The 18,596-nt window shown below is 38.2% G+C and overlaps 1 non-coding gene across 1 annotated transcript; it reads left to right on the forward strand.

Moving 5' to 3' along the window:
- Positions 1–16,334: 16,334 nt before the first annotated feature.
- On the forward strand, positions 16,335–16,441 carry LOC145557075 (small nucleolar RNA R71). The gene has a single exon (XR_014092151.1). It is a non-coding gene; the product is annotated as a small nucleolar RNA R71 (small nucleolar RNA).
- Positions 16,442–18,596: the final 2,155 nt, after the last annotated feature.

The raw sequence follows: 18,596 nt of genomic DNA on the forward strand, positions 1-18,596 counted from the left end.
TAGACGGAAAAACAGGCTGGAAATTCCCGCGCCACGGCAGGTACCCACCGTGTCACGAGAATACTTCCCGTCTGACGGTGGGATTTCCCGTGACACGGGAAGTCTGCCGTGACACGGGATATTTCGTGTCTTTTCCGCGTAAACCCTTAACGCGTTTTCTTTCCCGTTTTCTGAAAATTTCCCGCGTCACACCAAAAATGTACCGTGTCACGGGAAAGTGTGCCGTCTGACGGTGGGACTTCCCGTGTCACGGTACAGTTTGCCGTGTCACGGGATACTTTTTTAGGGTTTTTATCATTTTAGGGTTCCGTGTGCTCCCTCAGCACATTTTCCCTATAAATACCCCCTCATTTATGATGTACGGGGCACCGAGTAATTCTCTGATTTATTTTTCTCTCTTCTATGCTTTAGCCTAAACACTAGCCTACCCTTTTCTACTTCAAAATTCCTTCTTCAAGTACTCAAAGGAGTCCATACTTTACTCGTGGTTCTATCCTTAAGCCAAGGCGTGAAAGGTAGAACTGTTTGAGGGTTTGACCTCAAATCAACTCTACTTCATTTAATTTAATTTAATCATCGTTTTATTATTTCCTTGAAGTTACTAACTCGTTTATTATTTTGTAGTTGCAAACAAACAGAATCAAAGTAAGAATCATGTTCCTTTTATTTCTATTATTTTTCTAACAATTTTATGTTGTTGGAATTGTGATTAAATTGTTTCCAATGTTAATGTCTATTCTATTATATTTGTTATGATCACCATATTGCATATTAAAGGAAATATGTAATTGAAAATCACGCCTAATAAGATAATTTGGACAACCGGTTTAGGATCCTTTTTAATCTTGTTGTTAATTGAAGTGATCACCAATATTTTAGAATTATGTGTGCATTAATATTCAACCAATTTAGTTAAATAATAGTTTGGAGCGAATTGAATATTTTGTTTGTATGCCTTTGAGATCACAGGAATGCTTTTCAGTATAAGAATCGAGTAGAGGCCAATACGGGCGAATGTGACTCCATGACTCACTTCGTACCATCATCCCCGATCCTCCTTTCGTGGTTCCGAACCATATGGAGTTAGTAATCTCATGGATTATGAATGGGGTGTAACCTTCACGGGTCAATCGCTGTTGACTATCGTTGTCCCTTATTGCGGTTGCCTTTTAATGATCCGTGAACGGTTTACAAGTTCCTTAAAAACTTGTTGGCGGCTCCCTACTTTATTTGTCCCTAATCGTTGTCCCTAATCGTAATGTCAATTCCTACTTCCTATGAGTGCCAAGCATATTCACATATGCTTTTAACGTAGGCGCACTTCGAACGACGCCTACACTTGTTCGACCTAGCTAATTGATCAATCATTTTAGGGGGGTTTTATCACTCATTCTAGAGAGAAAAAACATAATTTTTTTTAATATATACTAGGGTGGTTGCGAGCTCGTAGCGCACGTTGCTAGTTTGAATTTTAGTGTCTCATTCTTGCTAGTTTGAATTTTAGTGTCTCATTCTTGCTAGTTTGAATTTTAGTGTCTCATTCTTGCTATTTTGAATTTCAAGTAGGTAATGAATTTGAAAAGAAATATATATTGGGTAACTGTAACAAAAATTGATAATAATGTTTTTGGTTAGGTAAAAAAATGAAGTGTATTATATTAAAAGTGAAAACAAACACTCAATACAACTTAACTAATTATCAGAAGACAATTAGAAACACAAGTATGTAACTACTGATACATAAATAACAGCAACATAAGACTCCTAATACTTAGAAAACAAAAATAGGTAAATACTAATACTTAGACCACAAGTGGCTGATAAACACGGGACCTTGCAGTTTCTAAACTCCATGTTTGTGGGTTCAACACTAGAAATCATGCCCCCACGGCTTGAATGCACAACTTAAGGACTTTAGGAACTTGCACTTCTCCATGCTTGAGCTTCAAATGGAGAACATTAGACATCTTAATCAATGCCAAACTTGGGAAGAGGCCTCGGGAAACTTGGATAACAACCTTAACCTGTAAATTAAAGGAAAACAATCGAATAAAAGAGAAAATAACGAAATAAACCAAGAAATGCATAAAGAAAGAAATCCAACTAAGAAAATGCAAACTAAAAGAAATAAAGAGTAAAATTAAGGAAAAACTAAGTAAAAGAGCTATAGAATAACATGAAATTCATCCTAAAAAGAACCAAATGAGTGCCATAAATGACATTCATGAAATTCCCCCAAGTTAAACCTTTGCTCGTCCTCGAGCAAGACATAGCAAGAAAGAATAAGGATGAAAGACTTATTCAAAAAGAAAAAGAAAGACATAAGATAGGAATATACACTAAGACTCACTAACGTAGGAATCACGGTTGTTTTTAGCTACAACAAGCCCTTTAAACCCCAAAGTCGCCTATGAGGACTAGTGAGATCTCGTAAAGGTTTCCTAAGAGCTTAACCTATAAATCTCTACCAACATACATGAGGCAAACCACAAAAAGGAAAATAAAAGAAAGAAAAACAAAATTGAAACTTTTACGAATTGGACTTTACAAAATGACCACATTTCAAATGAATAAACATCTTTCTTAAGCAATAGGGGTATGCACGTTTCAAGATATCCGAGGTTGATTGAAACATAGAGTATGCTAAGCATAGAGAACTAGTTATCACAATTCACCTTCATCCCGTTCGATCTTACCGCGTTCTCCCTATAGTCTCAAATCTCCCTCTAATGAGCATCTCAATAGCTCCTCGAATTAGCTGGAAAAGAACACATTTTTGGGATACACGACGTCTTGACTATGCATCCCTTCTCTTTAAGCTTTAACTCATAATGCCCTCCCTCAAAATTTGACTCAACCTCTAGGTAGAAAGGTCTTTCCCAATGGTTGTAACGTAAGGGCAAGAAGGGTTAGGGGTAGGCTAAAATTTTAAAATTTGGCGGTATTCCTAATTAGTGAAGCAAAGGGTGATCAAACCTTCTCCTCATAACCAAGCAATCGCCAAACAAAAACAAACTAACACCCCAAGCTTATTCAAAGCCATAACCACAATCATATATACAAAAAGCGTAAACGCTTCTCCCCCAAGCTTAAGGGAAGCATTGTCCTCAATGCTTCAAAAGGGGAAAAGAATCACATCAAAACATTTTTGATTTTTCTTATTTTCAATTCTTTTTTGTTATTTTTTTATTTTTATTCTTTCAAAGCAAATGTCCATGCCTCTTTAACTTAGGACGACTTTTACAATTTTGCATTTATTAAGTCCTTGCCTTTTTTACACTTAGGACGACTTTTTCCATCAATCATTTGCCATTATTCACGAAATATTCATAAAACACAAGCTTGCTAACAAAAGCAACCAATATCCATACTTATATACTACAAACTCCATAAACAAGGCCATTTGCTTCACAAAAACAAAAAATGGAACAAAAAGAAACAAAAGGCTCAAAGTTCTAAAGATGTGGCTTGAAAAGAAGGGAAAAGGCTCAAATGGTTAGCAAAAAGGCAAATGTAAACCCAATGAACTAAAATAAAGAAGATTAAACCTAGAAAAAGAAAAATTAACACCCTGAAAAGATGCCTTTGTCATCCCTAGATGGTTCGGTCTCGTGTTTGAGAATTATGTGTCAAGATTCAAGATTAGGTCCGCAATAATCAAGGATCCATGCTGCTCATGCAAAATATGTAGAATGCTTGAAAAATGATGAACCTCACATGGATGTAGCAAAAACTCACTATAGGTGTCAAATCGACCATAGGAAGCAACTACTAACATGCCACAAACAAGTAGAATCCGGTTTCATGATCCTCCTAGTTCTGAAACATGCTACCTTAACATACACCTATCCTAGAGTCAACAAAGCATATTCTCAAACCAAGCATACCCATACCATTTAGGAAGATATTCATTTAGAAGCAAAAATCGGGTGTATATAGTCTAATTCAAAGGAAAAACAAAAAGTGACAAATAAAGCCGCAAAACATACCAAAAACCAAAAACAAGAAGAAAGAAAAATAAAAGATAAGAAAGGAGAAAAAGAAAAACATAGATAAAGGAAAAGAAGGAAAATAAAGAATGGAACGAATATGCAAGTTAAACATGTAATTCTCAATCAACAAACAAGTGATCAAATGACAACATCGCCAATGATCCCAAACACTCTAGGTGTTAAAAGCATCCATCCCCGAACCATTCAACTTTTCCTAAAACTAATCCTAAACTATGCATCCAAGAAAATAAAAGAGAATAAAGAAAAATAAGAAAGATCTCACGGGCTTCCGAGCAATGCTAAAATAATAAGGTGAAGAATCAACCACCTCATGAAGCTCCAAGAAACAAAGCATCATCATCAAAGCCATTAGAGAACAAAAATGGAAAAGAGAACTATAGACAAAGAAAACGATTAGTAACTTCAAAACAAAAGAAAAGAAAAGAAAACAAAAAGGAAAGAAACTAAAAAGCAAAAATAAGCAAAACTAAACTATTAAGAAAGCAAAAATAAGAAAAAAAAAACTAAAGAACCAACTAAACATCTAACTAATCAACAAAGTACTAAATTACAAAATTTGGATTCAAGGGTTTGGATTCATAGGATTTGGATATTAAGGGTTTGGATTCTAGGGAGCAACTCACGCATCATCACAACAACAAGAAGATCAAGAATGAGCAAACACCATCAAAGAGGAATCAAGAAAGAGATCATAGTACAAAGAGGCAAAAGAAACAAGGTGAGTTTCAACAACAAATTGGCCACCAAGACAAACCCCTGAGAAAAGGAAATGTTCCCCTAAGCTAATCTTAGATTCATCTCAACATCCCAACAATACAAAGCAAGCACACATAAGACAAGGGATGGAGGCACATGACATAAAAATGAGAATACTAGCTACCACTACAACTCGGCCCAGGACCATCATTGTTATCCCCATCATAGGAAAACCCGGATGGGGGACCATAAGGATCCCATCCCCCGGTGTAACCGGGTGGCCAACCATAATGCCCCTAAAGTTATCTTGTTGCCAAGGAGCAAGGGGAGTGAATTGCTCGGGCAAGGCGAGCGGTAGTGGGTGCTCAGGGTGTACATAGGGGTAGTTAGGATCACCCCTAAAGTCGTTCCCACCGGGAACACGGTAATCATAGTTACCGTGCTTATCGGGGAATGAGCGAGTCTCGGTGTTGGACCCCGGGGGTACTTTCCAATATGGGTATGTAGGTACCCCATCACCAACAAAAAATGGTATAGGACCATATTGGGGTGGAAAGTAAGGGTAGTTAACTGCTGGAGTTATGTCTCCCCGGTTAACACCCGCATCATACAAATGTTGTTGTTGAAGAAACATACCTTGTCGCATCTCCGAAATCCCTCTCATATGAGAATAGAGGGACTCAAAGTATTGATCATACATGCCCTCCAACCAGATTTGCATTCCCTTCATTTGAGCACTAAGGGCATCCAAGTCAGAGTTAGAAAATTGGTGATGTTGCTCTTGATGTTGTTGTTGATGTTGTTGTTGTTGTTAATGTTGTTGCGGCTCTTCTTCCTCTTCTTCACCCATCTCCTCCTCATCATCATCGTAGGGAGGGCGGTGACTTTTGGAGACATCCTAAATGTTTTCCACATTCTCGCGGTGGAGAGAAGTCAAGGAGGGGTTAGGGAGATAGCACCAATGTACGTTATCCCTTAGCCAATCAAACACCTCGTTGTTATCATTATTTGCTAAGAACTGGATTTGCTTCAATTGCCGGACGTCGAGGTAGAGAGAATCAACATCCCCCACCGGAGTGCAAACGGCAAATAGTGCCCGAGCTCAAGGTTAGTCACTAGCCTTGTGACCATGCTCCCACAAGGGATCTCGCCGGAATCCCTATCTTGCAATCCTTAGAAATACTTGACAAAAGTGTACCCCAAATTTAGGCGACCTCGGTACTCCGCACGAGTAGCCACACAAAGAATCCAAAGCTCCAACTGACTCATCTTTCCCAATTCTTGCTTCGAAAACACCGAATACCCCAAAAGTCGATGGAGAACCCGGAGACATGGCTGGTTCACCTTACTAATCTTGGCATACCGGGTCATAAAGTCACCACATTAGAAATGTCGTCCCACCATGAATTTTGATCATATTCATCATTGAAAAAGAGCTCGGGATAAAAAATATCTGAGTTTGGATCGAAGTCTAGAGTCGCATTGAACTGTTCAAGGGATTGATCAAATTGAATGTTGAAGAGCTGAAACCGAACACGGTAGTAACCACCCTCGGCCACCACAAGATCAACCGTGGCCAAGAACTCCAAATTCGGTTGAACATAGGTACGGAAGCTCCGGCTCACGAAAGATCCCATACGAAGGTTGTTAAGAAATTCCCTTAACTCTTCATCAATTCCCAACTTAATCATGTCCACTTGGAAGTAGTGTCGGGAAGGTTTAAGGGAACGATTTTCTTTGAGTTTTTTTTATCAAGATTTTTAAATGGGGTCGGTAATTCGTAGTTTGGGGATAGGGGTAGGTTGACGAGGTTGTGAGGTAGAGGGGGAAGGAGCGGGTTCTTCAATAGTTACATTGGTTTTTCGTTTCTTGAGGAGGTTTTTGATGTGTTTAGACATGATGAATTCTCAAAGATAGTGACTCAACAATCCAATCACAATATACCACAATCACCACAAGAAACTCCAACCAACAATTTAGAATGCCTCAATCAAACTCCTTTACCAATACCTTCAAGCAACAACTCACTACCAAAATCGAGCAATCCCAAATTTACACAATCACCACCAATTCAAGTGAACAAATGCATTCCAACCTGTAGGGAATATTTCAAGCATTACCCCAAACTTGAACCCCACTGTGATCATACACTTTAGTACGATGGCGTCCAAAGGGAAGGAAGCTAGAGCAAAAGAGTCGCCAACAAGTTTTAGGAACTTGTAAACCATTCACAGGGTGAAGTTTACACCACTTAACGATCCAGGAGATCGTTAACTCCAATAGGTTTGGAACCAAGACTTGAAGTTCGGGGATGAGGTACAAATCCAACCTAAAAGAGATTGAACCTGCCCTAATAATAGGCCTCTACTTTATCCTGATCGTATTCATGTGCACTTTCTGACTAACATGCAATCATTAGGTTTAACCTAAACCTGTTTATCTATGTTGGTTGAATATTAATGCACAAATAAAACTATTATTGGCGATCACTTGAATATAATCATATTAACCCTAAACAAGATTATTAATTATCTTATATAAGCGTGATTACAAGTACAAATTCCCTTTAATCATGCATAAAAGGTGTGATCAAGCAATAAAAATAAAGATCAAGCAACATAATAACAATCATCATAATAATTATAATCATAATTGAAATAACAATCATAATAATTAAAATAATCATGTTAATGCATAATGATAGCAAGATCCTAGACATGATACTAACAAGATTAATAACAAACCCTAGCATGTCACTAAACAATAAAAATCAAAGCTTTAGCCCTAACATGATACTAACATGAATATTAGGAAAGAGTATAAAAGGCATCATAGAAATCACAATTGTCATATTTGATATTAGAAATTTTAGTTGTTACCCTAAACATGATACTAGGAAGATCAAAACACCTAACATGACACTAGGAATCATAATAACAATCTAGACATGATTTCTATATCATAACAACAATGCAAACAATTAAAGCACTTACTTGGATGCCTCGTATCTCTTTCTAATAACAAAATACATGCATTAGCAACTTCAAGGAAAATAATAAAAACAATTAAATTAAATAATTGAAATAGAGATTTGAGACCAAACCCTCAGAAATTAAAACCTTTCACGTCTAGGGGGAAGGCAACTTCGAACTTGGCTAGGTGTGTCTAGATCTTGTGAATGCGATATGGTGTATGAGAAAAAGCTAGTTTAGAATAAGAGAGAGAAAATATTAAGAATTTCTTGATGAGAGTTGGTGAGCAAAGAATTAGAGAGAATTATTCCTAAGAATTGATGAGAATTGATGATTCAAAACAGAGGTTTTAAGAGGCTATTTATAGAGAAAATCAGTCGGATATGATAAAAAACAAATCGGAGTTTCAAAAAGAATTAAACACGACTGCAGCGTGACAGGGTAAAGTCGTATCCCCTAATCAAAAGTAATTACCTAAGTCCTCTAACTAAAGTAGATAGGGAAGTAGGGTCGAATCCACAGAGAAACAAGTCTTTCTACTCCTAATTAATTATTATAATCTAAATTATCGAGGTAACCAATATTGTTGTAAATAAGTCTATACTACGAAGAATAAGGTCGGAGGAAATAAAATAGGGAGAAATTAATTATTAAAAGACCTAGGGCATAGGTTCACTAATAAACAATAATCCAGGGCAAATCATAATAAGCAATCATCAAGCATTGATTAATCAGATTATAAAGGGCTTTCGCTACGTATTATAATCACAGAGTTAATTTACCGGTATTAAATCTCATCTGTCGAATCTCGACTTAACCATTTATAAATTAGTCCGCCTATTGAAACTAAGCCTAAACATCAATTCTCATCTGTCGAATCTCGAATTAATATTGCTAAACTCATACAATTAAATCTGGCCAAACCTAATTGCATAGCATTAAATTAATCAATAGGAAATTAACCAAGCATTGATAATTAACAATCATAAATTTACCCCTTCATAATATTTATTAGATCCCCATAAACCCTAGAAATAAAACTACTCAAGCATCATCATAACTAAACTAATCAAATAAATAAAGCAAGACATAATCAAAGAAATAAATAAAATAACTGAAATTAAAAGAGAAGAAATTGTTACCAAAAGAAATCTGGATTAATGAAAGTAATTAAGAACAAAGTTGAGAGAGAATTTAAGAAAGAGAAAATATCCTCAGAAGAGAAAGAAAATCTAAAAGAAAAGGTCATCAGAATTTACGTAAATAATTCGTACTTAAACATTCATCAAAACAAAAATTAAAAGAAAACTATCATCTACTAAGAAAAACACGTGCCCGATCGGGCCCGCCTTTTTGCTTTTCCCACTGCTGGTGTGCCGCGCCCGATCGAGCTTACGCTCACCCGATCGGGCGCACTTCTTCTTTGAGGGTGCTTATGCGCGCATCCGCCTGATCGGGCATATGCCTGCCCGATCGGGCCCGGCTTCTTCTTCGAGGCTTGGATTTCGATTGGGCTCGATTCCTTGGCCCAATTCGGATTTCCTCATCGGGTCTTGATTAATTGATCCAATATCCCCGGTATCACATACCGAGCCCTTAATCACCGACTCTCACTGATCCTGGGCTTCAAGAGTGGTCGTGTCCTTCTAGCTTCCGTAGTCGATCCATGAAAACCCGGGAAAATGCTCTAAAAGTGCAATTTCCTGTAAAACTCAACTAAAACTATGAAAACACTAGAAAACACAAATTAGTAATAAAAGTGGCCCTAAAGAGACAAAAACACTACTAATTATGACCATGGGACGGGGGTAAAACACTATAAATTGGACATATCAAACTCCCCCAAGCCAAACCTTTACTTGTCCCTAAGCAAAGAGCTCATCAATGAACATATAAAACATGCCTCATCCTAATAAACAAAATCAAGCGCAAACGATTCAAGATAAATCTAATGAACATGCTTCAATGTCAATCAATCTCATTCATCTAATTATCCTTCATCCCCAACAATTGTCAAGTAAAGCAAACCACATGAGCATATAGAATTCAAGACTAGTGCTCAAACACTCAACTCTCATTTATGTGGCGAGTAAAAGATGTACTCGATCGCTCTCCAACCAACCCCTTTATTTGTGAACAATTCCCTCCCATCTCACACTCTCGTGTGTTTAAAACAATGAACGCTCAACCTACTAGTCGACTCGAAATATGTCAAGTCATAACTTGCATTGATAAACAACACTTTCACATCCATAAAACTCTATGCACAAAGGTCGGAAGGTCTTTAAAGCTTGTAATGTAAGGCTAGGGTAAAGGGTAGGATAAATTTAGAAAAATGTGAGAGTAAAGCCATGCTTAAGGGAGCCATATCCTAATAAAACCCAAGGTCACAACAAGTGATGACCAAAACATCTCCAATCACAACTCAACTCCACAAAAGTTCACCAAACAATCATATATACAACACAATCCCAACACTTACATATTCACTCACAAAATATGATAATATGGAATAGAGTGAATTAAAACAAACTTTGAACCACTTATTCTTTTTCTTTCTTTTTTTTTTTCAAACTTGAACTCTTTTTTTTTTCTTTTGAATTTTTTCTTCTTCTTGAACAACCTTCAAATAGAACATTTGAACATATGAAACAACTTTTTTTTTTTTCTTTGCTCTTCTTTTTTTCTTTTTACCTCATATTGGAAATTTTCAACTTTGTAACACAAAACATCAATATTTTCCAATCATAATATCAAAGAACAATCACTCTTCTTTTATTCCCACATTGTGCAAATGATATGCACACCACAACTCCCTCACCTCACCAACTAATAGCTCCCCCAAGCCAAGCTTGGGACTAGTAACCAATGGGGCTCATATAGGCTTGTAATGTGGCTAAATAAACAATAAGAGGGCACAAGCAACAACATGGGTAACAAGAAGGGAAGAAATGTATCTAATATCGTATGAAGGCTTCCTAAGAGAACAAATGCCTTCGTCCTCCTCAATGTGCATAATATTGAGCTATATAAACATTACTAATAGTTGCAAACCAATACTCAAATTCATTGACATACCAGGAACTAACACACATTCCTAACCAAATCAACTAGTCAAGCACTATATTCACAAATAGCTGGCAAAATTATCGCATGTTTAGGAATCCAAACAATTAAACTTCAAATCATGATCAACAAATTCACAAAGCTCATTATCATATACCAAGAATCAAAACAATATTTTATAAGTATGGGACACAGGGAAGCATGATTTACAATTCATTGGAACGTATTTTTGAATTTTTTTTTGTTTTTCAAATTTTTTTTGTATTTTTTCATAAAGGAAAGCAATAAAAACTACACTAGGAAAGCAATAAATAGAGAAGAGAGAAAGAGAGTTACCATATATACAAGAAATCTCCCCCCAAGCCAAATCAAGCAATGCCCTCATTGACTTGGGAAGGTAGCTAGGAGAAGATACTCCTCATTATCATCCATCCTCTCGTACCCTCCTCCATAGCTCGAGCCGGCACCACCCTGGCTTGTTTCAGCACCACCATAACCCGAACCACCTGCAAAGTAGTTAGGGTTCACATTTCCCCCCATACCCCCAAAAGGAGCATCACCCCCATATCCATGGACCGAAGAGTAGTCCACATAAGTACTAAATGCTTCGGGGGTGGAATACCCTCCTTGGGGGTATTAGAACCAGTCGGGAACTAATGCCTCGGGGGGAATAGCCCCTCGGCGTGCATAGTCATCGTACATGGGGTATAGACCCCTCCCAAGGTTCCTCTCTATGTGACCTACCCGACTATCCAAGGTGCTTAACCTAGAATCTAGGTTTTGCACCATGCCCTCTACTCTCCCTTGCCCCATCTGTATACGGTCCAATTGGCTCCTAAAAGCCGAAAAGTCATAAGGGGCATTGGGGTCGACGTTATAATCGACCGAGGAAGTGGGTATGCCATAGGTGAAGGGTGGAGGTGGTGGGTAGTGTGGTGAATGGTGTTGGGGGGAATGGTCTTAGGGAGATTGGTGGGGTTGTGGTGAAGGGTGAGGTGCTTGAACCTCGCCTTGACCGTTAATCTCAAATGTGTAGGAAGGCTTCCCCTTCTCAAGTTTGGTCAAGGCAGGGTTGGGTAAGGTAAAGACTTGGTCTCTCCTACCCGATTGTCGGTGGACTATCCACCAAGTGTCACCTCCCACGGGTTGCACCCAGTTTAGGCTCCCTAAATAGGCTAGGTCCATGAGGTTTGATCCTGCTACTTTCCTATGCTCATCCGGGTTCCAACCTAGGTGTTTGATGGCAATATGGGTCACTAACCCCCCAAAATAGATAGGTGCCCTAAACCTACCCGCTTCGGCCGCATTGGCCGCCCTTTGAAAGTGAATGGAAATCCTATGGGGTATGTTTAATTTTTCAGCATTAGGGATTACATAGGACGCCAACAATTCTAACTCATCCATCCTCACATTTGCCGGTTCATGCCTCCCAAAAATAGTGAGGCCGGCAAACCTTTGCCAAAACTTTGGGACGGGATGTTGAATCCACGTCTCTTTGACGTGTTGGAGGTTAGCCAAACCCTCCCCAGTGAGTCTCTTTTAGACCACGGCAATGTGGTCTTGGGAGGGTTCGATAGGTTTATCCTATTTCAATTCAAACAACTTCCCAAATTCTTTAAGAGTTAATCGCACATCGTTGTTCAATAATCGGAATTGCACATGAGTGATCATAGCATTCATTTTAATAACATTAAAACTAGAGATAAAATCTAATGTTAAATAATCATATGTATCATGGCACATTTGAAATAAACCACTCATTCCTATACCCTTAAACAATTTTTCTACATATTTATCAAGACCTAATCTAGATAATGTAGGATGATGAAAAAAGCGGGTTGAGATTACCTGTCTGTCGATGAGATTTAGCATCCTTGCCCGTTGTTCCTCCGAGGTGTGGCAACTAGTAAGCACACCGTGGACTTCCCATTCGGGAACACACCTGCGAAACAATCCATCTTCACACTCACGAAACAAAAAAGGATCATCCCAAAAATAATGTTTAACATCAGAAAGGAATTTCTTTTTTTTGTTGGTAGGACAAGTCAGGAGGTAGAGTACCACCCACTAAATAATTAACAAAATCCGTATACCATGGGTGTTACTCTACAACTGCATAAAGGTTGTCATTAGGGAAAGAATCATCTATAGGTAGAGAATCGTTACCCTCATCATACCTAATACGTGGCAAGTGGTCTGCCACTATGTTCTTTGCTCTCTTTTTATCTTTTATTTTAATGTTGAAATCTTGGAGCAAGAGAACCCATCGGAGTAGCCTTAGCTTTGATTCCGCCTTAGCTATCAAGTACTTCAATGCTGCATGGTCAGTAAAAACAATGACTTTAGAACCAACAAGATATGATCTAAATTTTTCTAAAGCATAAATAACAGGAAGAAACTCCTTCTCGGTAGTGGCATAGTTGACTTGGGCTTCATCCAAAGTTTTGCTTGCATAATAAATAGCATGCAAAACCTTGTTCTTTCTTTGTCCGATCACGGCTCCTAGCGCGAAGTCACTTGCATCACACATGATCTCGAAAGGAAGATTCCAATCGGGAGCACATATGATGGGTGCCGATATCAAAGTCTGCTTAATCCTGTTGAAAGCCTTAAGACACTCGTCAGTAAAAATAAAAGGAGCATCCTTGAGCAAAAGCTGAGTCAGTGGTTTAGCAATTTTAGAAAAATCTTTGATAAAGCGGCGATAAAACCCCGCATGACCCGAGAAACTTCTAACTCCCTTAACATTAACTGGGGGAGGTAGTTGCTCAATCACTGAAATCTTAGCTTTGTCTACTTGTATGCCCTTATCAGATACAATGTGACTTAGAACTACTCCCTCTGTCACCATAAAGTGACATTTCTCCCAATTTAAAATTACATTCTTCACATTGTTTCAAAATTTTAGCGAGATTAATTAGACATGAATCAAATGAAGAACCATACACGCTAAAATCATCCATAAAGACTTCCATAATAGACTCTATGAAATCAAAAAAGATTCTCATCATACAACGTTGAAAGGTAGCGGGTGCATTACATAAACCAAAAGACATTCTACGACATGCAAAAGTGCCATAAGGGCATGTAAAAGTTGTCTTTTCCTGATCTTCAGGGTGAATCGGAATTTGGAAAAATCCCGAATACCCATCCAAATAGCAAAAGAATTTATGGTTAGCTAACCTCTCAAGCATTTGATCTATAAAGGGAAGAGGGAAGTGGTCCTTTTTAGTGGCGATATTTAATCTACAATAATCAGTGCACATACGCCACCCTGTTACAGTTCTAGTGGGAATTAATTCATTTTTTTCATTAGTTATCACAGTCATCCCACCTTTTTAGGCACTACCTGCACATGACTTACCCATTTGGAGTCAGAAATAGGATAGATAATACCTGCATCAAGTAGTTTCATAACCTCCTTCTTGACTACTTCCTACATGTTGGGATTTAATTTTCGTTGGGGTTGAATGCAGGGCTTATAGTTGTCCTCTAGATGTATCCTGTGCATACAAAAATCAGGGCTAATACCCTTGAGATCATCAATACTGTACCCAATAGCTTTCTTATGGGTTTGAAGAACCCCTAGAAGTTGGGAAGTTTGTAGGTCATTAAGTGCAGTACTGATGATCACGGGGTATAGTTCTTGCTCATCTAGAAAAATATATTTTAAATGAGAAGGGAGAGGTTTTAGTTCAGTTTTCTTGACCTCTGCAGGTTTCGATTCCTGAACTAAATTTACTACCTTCATTGTTTCCTTGGGGCTTAACTCTTTTAAGGAAGAGCTTTTTCAATATCTTGTACCTCATTACCCCAAACGCTTGCATTGTCTTTAGATAAATTCCCGCAGAGAACTTCCTCTAGGGGATCCCTCGCAAGAACCTGTGGCAAGCTATCATCACAAATATCATCCATTATATCAATTACATCAATATAACAACAATTTTCCTCTAGCATAGACCTTTTCAAAACTTTCCCTAGATTAAAAGTAACATTATCGTCACCAACAGAAAGGGTTAGTTTGCCATTTTTAACATCAATAATTGCTCCCACAGTATGGAGAAAAGGCCTACCTAATATAATGGGTATTTGCGTATCCTCTGCCATGTTTAACACAACAAAATCAACAGGAATAGAAAATTTACCAACGCTGACAGGGATGTCCTCTAAAATACCGAAGGGGTATTTTACCGAACGATCTGCAATTTGCAAAGTTATATTAGTAACTTTTAATTATCCCATATTAAGTTTAGCACAGACAGACGATGGCATAAAACTGACACTAGCACCCAAATCACACAAAGCTTTATCAATAAAAACATTCCCTATATGACAAGGGATAGTAAAACTACCGGGATCCTTTAATTTAGGAGGGGATTTGTTTTGCAATAAAGCGCTACACTCCTCTGTGAAAGCTACAGTTTCTACTTCATTAAAGGCCCTTTTCCTAGTCAGAATGTCTTTCATAAATTTAGCATAAGTAGGAACTTGAGTGATTAAATCAGTGAAAGGAACTGTTACCTGCAGGTTTTTCACAACCTCTAAGAACTTACCAAATTGTTTATCAAACTTACTCTTCAGTTGTCTATTAGGGAATGGAAGTTTGATAACCGGGCTCTGCACATATCCTCCCTTATCCTGAGATTTACCTTGCACAGAAACATTAGTAGAGTTAGTATCTATTTGTAGCCCTGCAGGGTTAGCAGGATTGGTGTTTGGTATAGAGGAATCTAGATCAGGAATTGGTCTATCTTCCTTGGGCATAGGAGGTCCATCATAATGTGAACCACTCCTTAGAGTGATTGCATTGGCATGATCTGTAGGATGGATAGGTTGTTATGGTAGAGCTCCCTCTTGTCGGGATTGTAGGGTAGATGAAAGTTGTGCAATTTGATTATCCATGATTTTATTATGGGCTAAAATAGAATCAATTTGCGCATCCCTACTCTCCATATGCTTTTGCATATTGGCAAGCATTGCTCTAATTTCTGTCATGGCAGGGTCGGAAGATGATGAGGGTGATGCTTGGCTTTTCTGGCCGGAATTAGGGTGGTAATATTTTTGCTGTGGTGGGGTTTGCTGTTTTGGTTGTTGTGGAGGTGGAGGGTTTTGTACATTGGTGCTCCGGTATGAAAGATATGGGTGGTTCCGATAACCGGCATTGTAAGAATTGGAATATGGGTTATTCTGCCTATAGGTTTGAAAGGCATTAACTTGTTCCATAGAGCTCCTACAATCTTGTTCCCAATGCCCTACGGTTCCACAATTTTCACAAAAAGCTTCATTGTTAGCAACAGCAGAAACATTAGCTACAGAGTTAGGAGTAACAGTAAGATTATCTAATTTTTGACAAATAGACGTTAATTGAGCTTGCAAAAAGGATACGGAATCGACATTATGTTTTCCTTTATTTGCAAACCCTCCCGGATTCCCGTATTGGGAATTGTGTATTGCCATGTCTTCGATAACCTGTCCTGCATCGCCCACATTTAAATTCATGAACCTCCCACTAGTTGCAGAATCTAGAACTGATCTAGAAGAATTTCCAAGTCCATTGTAGAATACTTGGATCAATTGCCATTGTGCTAGATTGTGGTGGGGGCATTCTCTCTGTAGATCCTTGAACCTCTCCCAAGCCTCATATAGCGTTTCGTCGGCTTCTTGAGCGAAGTTCAGAATATCACTCCTTAGTACCGCTATTCTCTCTGCAGGATAGTATTTATTATAGAAATTCAAAGCAAGAGTTTCCCAGTCAGTAATACCAAGTGTAGTTCTATTCATACCAATAAACCATAATTTAGCTATGCCACGTAATGAAAAAGGAAAAAGAATCTCCCTAATTTGGTCTTGCGTGACCTCGACTTGTCTAATGGTGTTACAATACTGGCAGAAATCTGCGATGTGAAGATTAGGATCTTCACCCTGAGCTCCACTAAATTGCTTCCTCTCTATCATAGTGATAAATTGGGGCTTGATTTCACACTAAACTCCATCTAGTGCCGGAGTGGGAGTAAGGTGCGGGAAATCTTTGAGCTTCGTCTGCGAGTAGTCACTGAGTTTCTTCTGGGCCTTCATCTCTGATTCTGAATCTGAAGGAATTTCTGTGTCACTAGAATCAGAGGGAGGATCTCTTCGACTGTTGTCCTCCTCGGAACCCGCCAGAATTTGTCTATAGATTTTCCTTTGCCTATGAAAAGAGCGCTCGATCTCAGGATCGAATGGGATGTAACCTGATCTGGAACACCTGGGCATAAACAAGGAACTAAAAGACAAATATGAGAATTTCCTCAAAGAACTAACGTTCTCTGAGACAAAAGGGGATAATCTAGACTACAAAAAATAATCAGAAAATAAAAATAAAACCGTTTCCCCAGCAACGGCGCCAAATTTTGACAGGGTAAAGTCGTATCCCCTAATCAAAAGTAATTACCTAAGTCCTCTAACTAAAGTAGATAGGGAAGTAGGGTCGAATCCAAAAAGAAACAAGTCTTTCTACTCCTAATTAATTATTATAATCTAAATTATCGAGGTAACCAATATTGTTGTAAATAAAGTCTATACTACGAAGAATAAGGTCGGGGGAAATAAAATAAGGAGAAATTAATTATTAAAAGACCTAGGGCATAGGTTCACTAATAAACAATAATCCAGGGCAAATCATAATAAGCAATCATCAAGCATTGATTAATCAGATTATAAAGGGCTTTCGCTACGTATTATAATCACAGAGTTAATTTACCGGTATTAAATCTCATCTGTCGAATCTCGACTTAACCATTTATAAATTAGTCCGCCTATTGAAACTAAGCCTAAACATCGATTCTCATCTTTCGAATCTCGAATTAATATTGCTAAACTCATACAATTAAATCTGGCCAAACCTAATTGCATAGCATTAAATTAATCAATAGGAAATTAACCAAGCATTGATAATTAACAATCACAAATTTACCCCTTCATAATATTTATTAGATCCCCATAAACCCTAGAAATAAAACTACTCAAGCATCATCATAACTAAACTAATCAAATAAATAAAGCAAGACATAATCAAAGAAATAAATAAAATAACTGAAATTAAAAGAGAAGAAATTGTTACCAAAAGAAATCTGGATTAATGAAAGTAATTAAGAACAAAGTTGAGAGAGGATTTAAGAGAGAGAAAATATCCTCAGTAGAGAGAGAAAACCTAAAAGAGAAGGTCATCAGAATTTACGTACATAATTCGTACTTAAACATTCCTCAAAACAAAAATTAAAACAAAACTAATCATCTACTAAGAAAAACACGCGCCCAATCGGGCGAGGGGCCGCCCGATCGGGCCCGCCTTTTTGCTCTGCCCACTGCTGGTGTGCCGCGCCCGATCGAGCTTACGCTCACCCGATCGGGCACGCTTCTTCTTTGAGGGTGCTTATGCGTGCATCCGCCCGATCGGGCGTATGCTTGCCCGATTGGGCCCAGCTTCTTCTTCGAGGCTTGGATTTCGATTGAGCTCGATTCCTCGGCCCAATCCGGATTTCCTCATCGGGTCTTGATTAATTGATCTAATAGCCCCGGTATCACATACCGAGCCCTTAATCACCGGCTCTCATCGATCTTGGGCTTCAAGAGTGGTCGTGTCCTTCTAGCTTCCGTAGTTGATCCATGAAAACCCTGGAAAATGCTCCAAAAGTGCAATTTCTTGTAAAAATCAACTTAAACTACGAAAACACTAGAAAACACAAATTAGTAATAAAAGTGGCCCTAAAGAGCCAAAAACACTACAAATTTTGACCATGGGAAGGGGGTAAAACACTATATAAATTGGACATATCACAGCACCAAACACGCGCTTGTCGCCAGACGACAA

Source organism: Chenopodium album, chromosome 8 (genome assembly GCF_948465745.1).
Source record: "Chenopodium album chromosome 8, dcCheAlbu1.1, whole genome shotgun sequence".
NCBI classification, from domain to species: Eukaryota; Viridiplantae; Streptophyta; class Magnoliopsida; order Caryophyllales; family Amaranthaceae; genus Chenopodium; species Chenopodium album.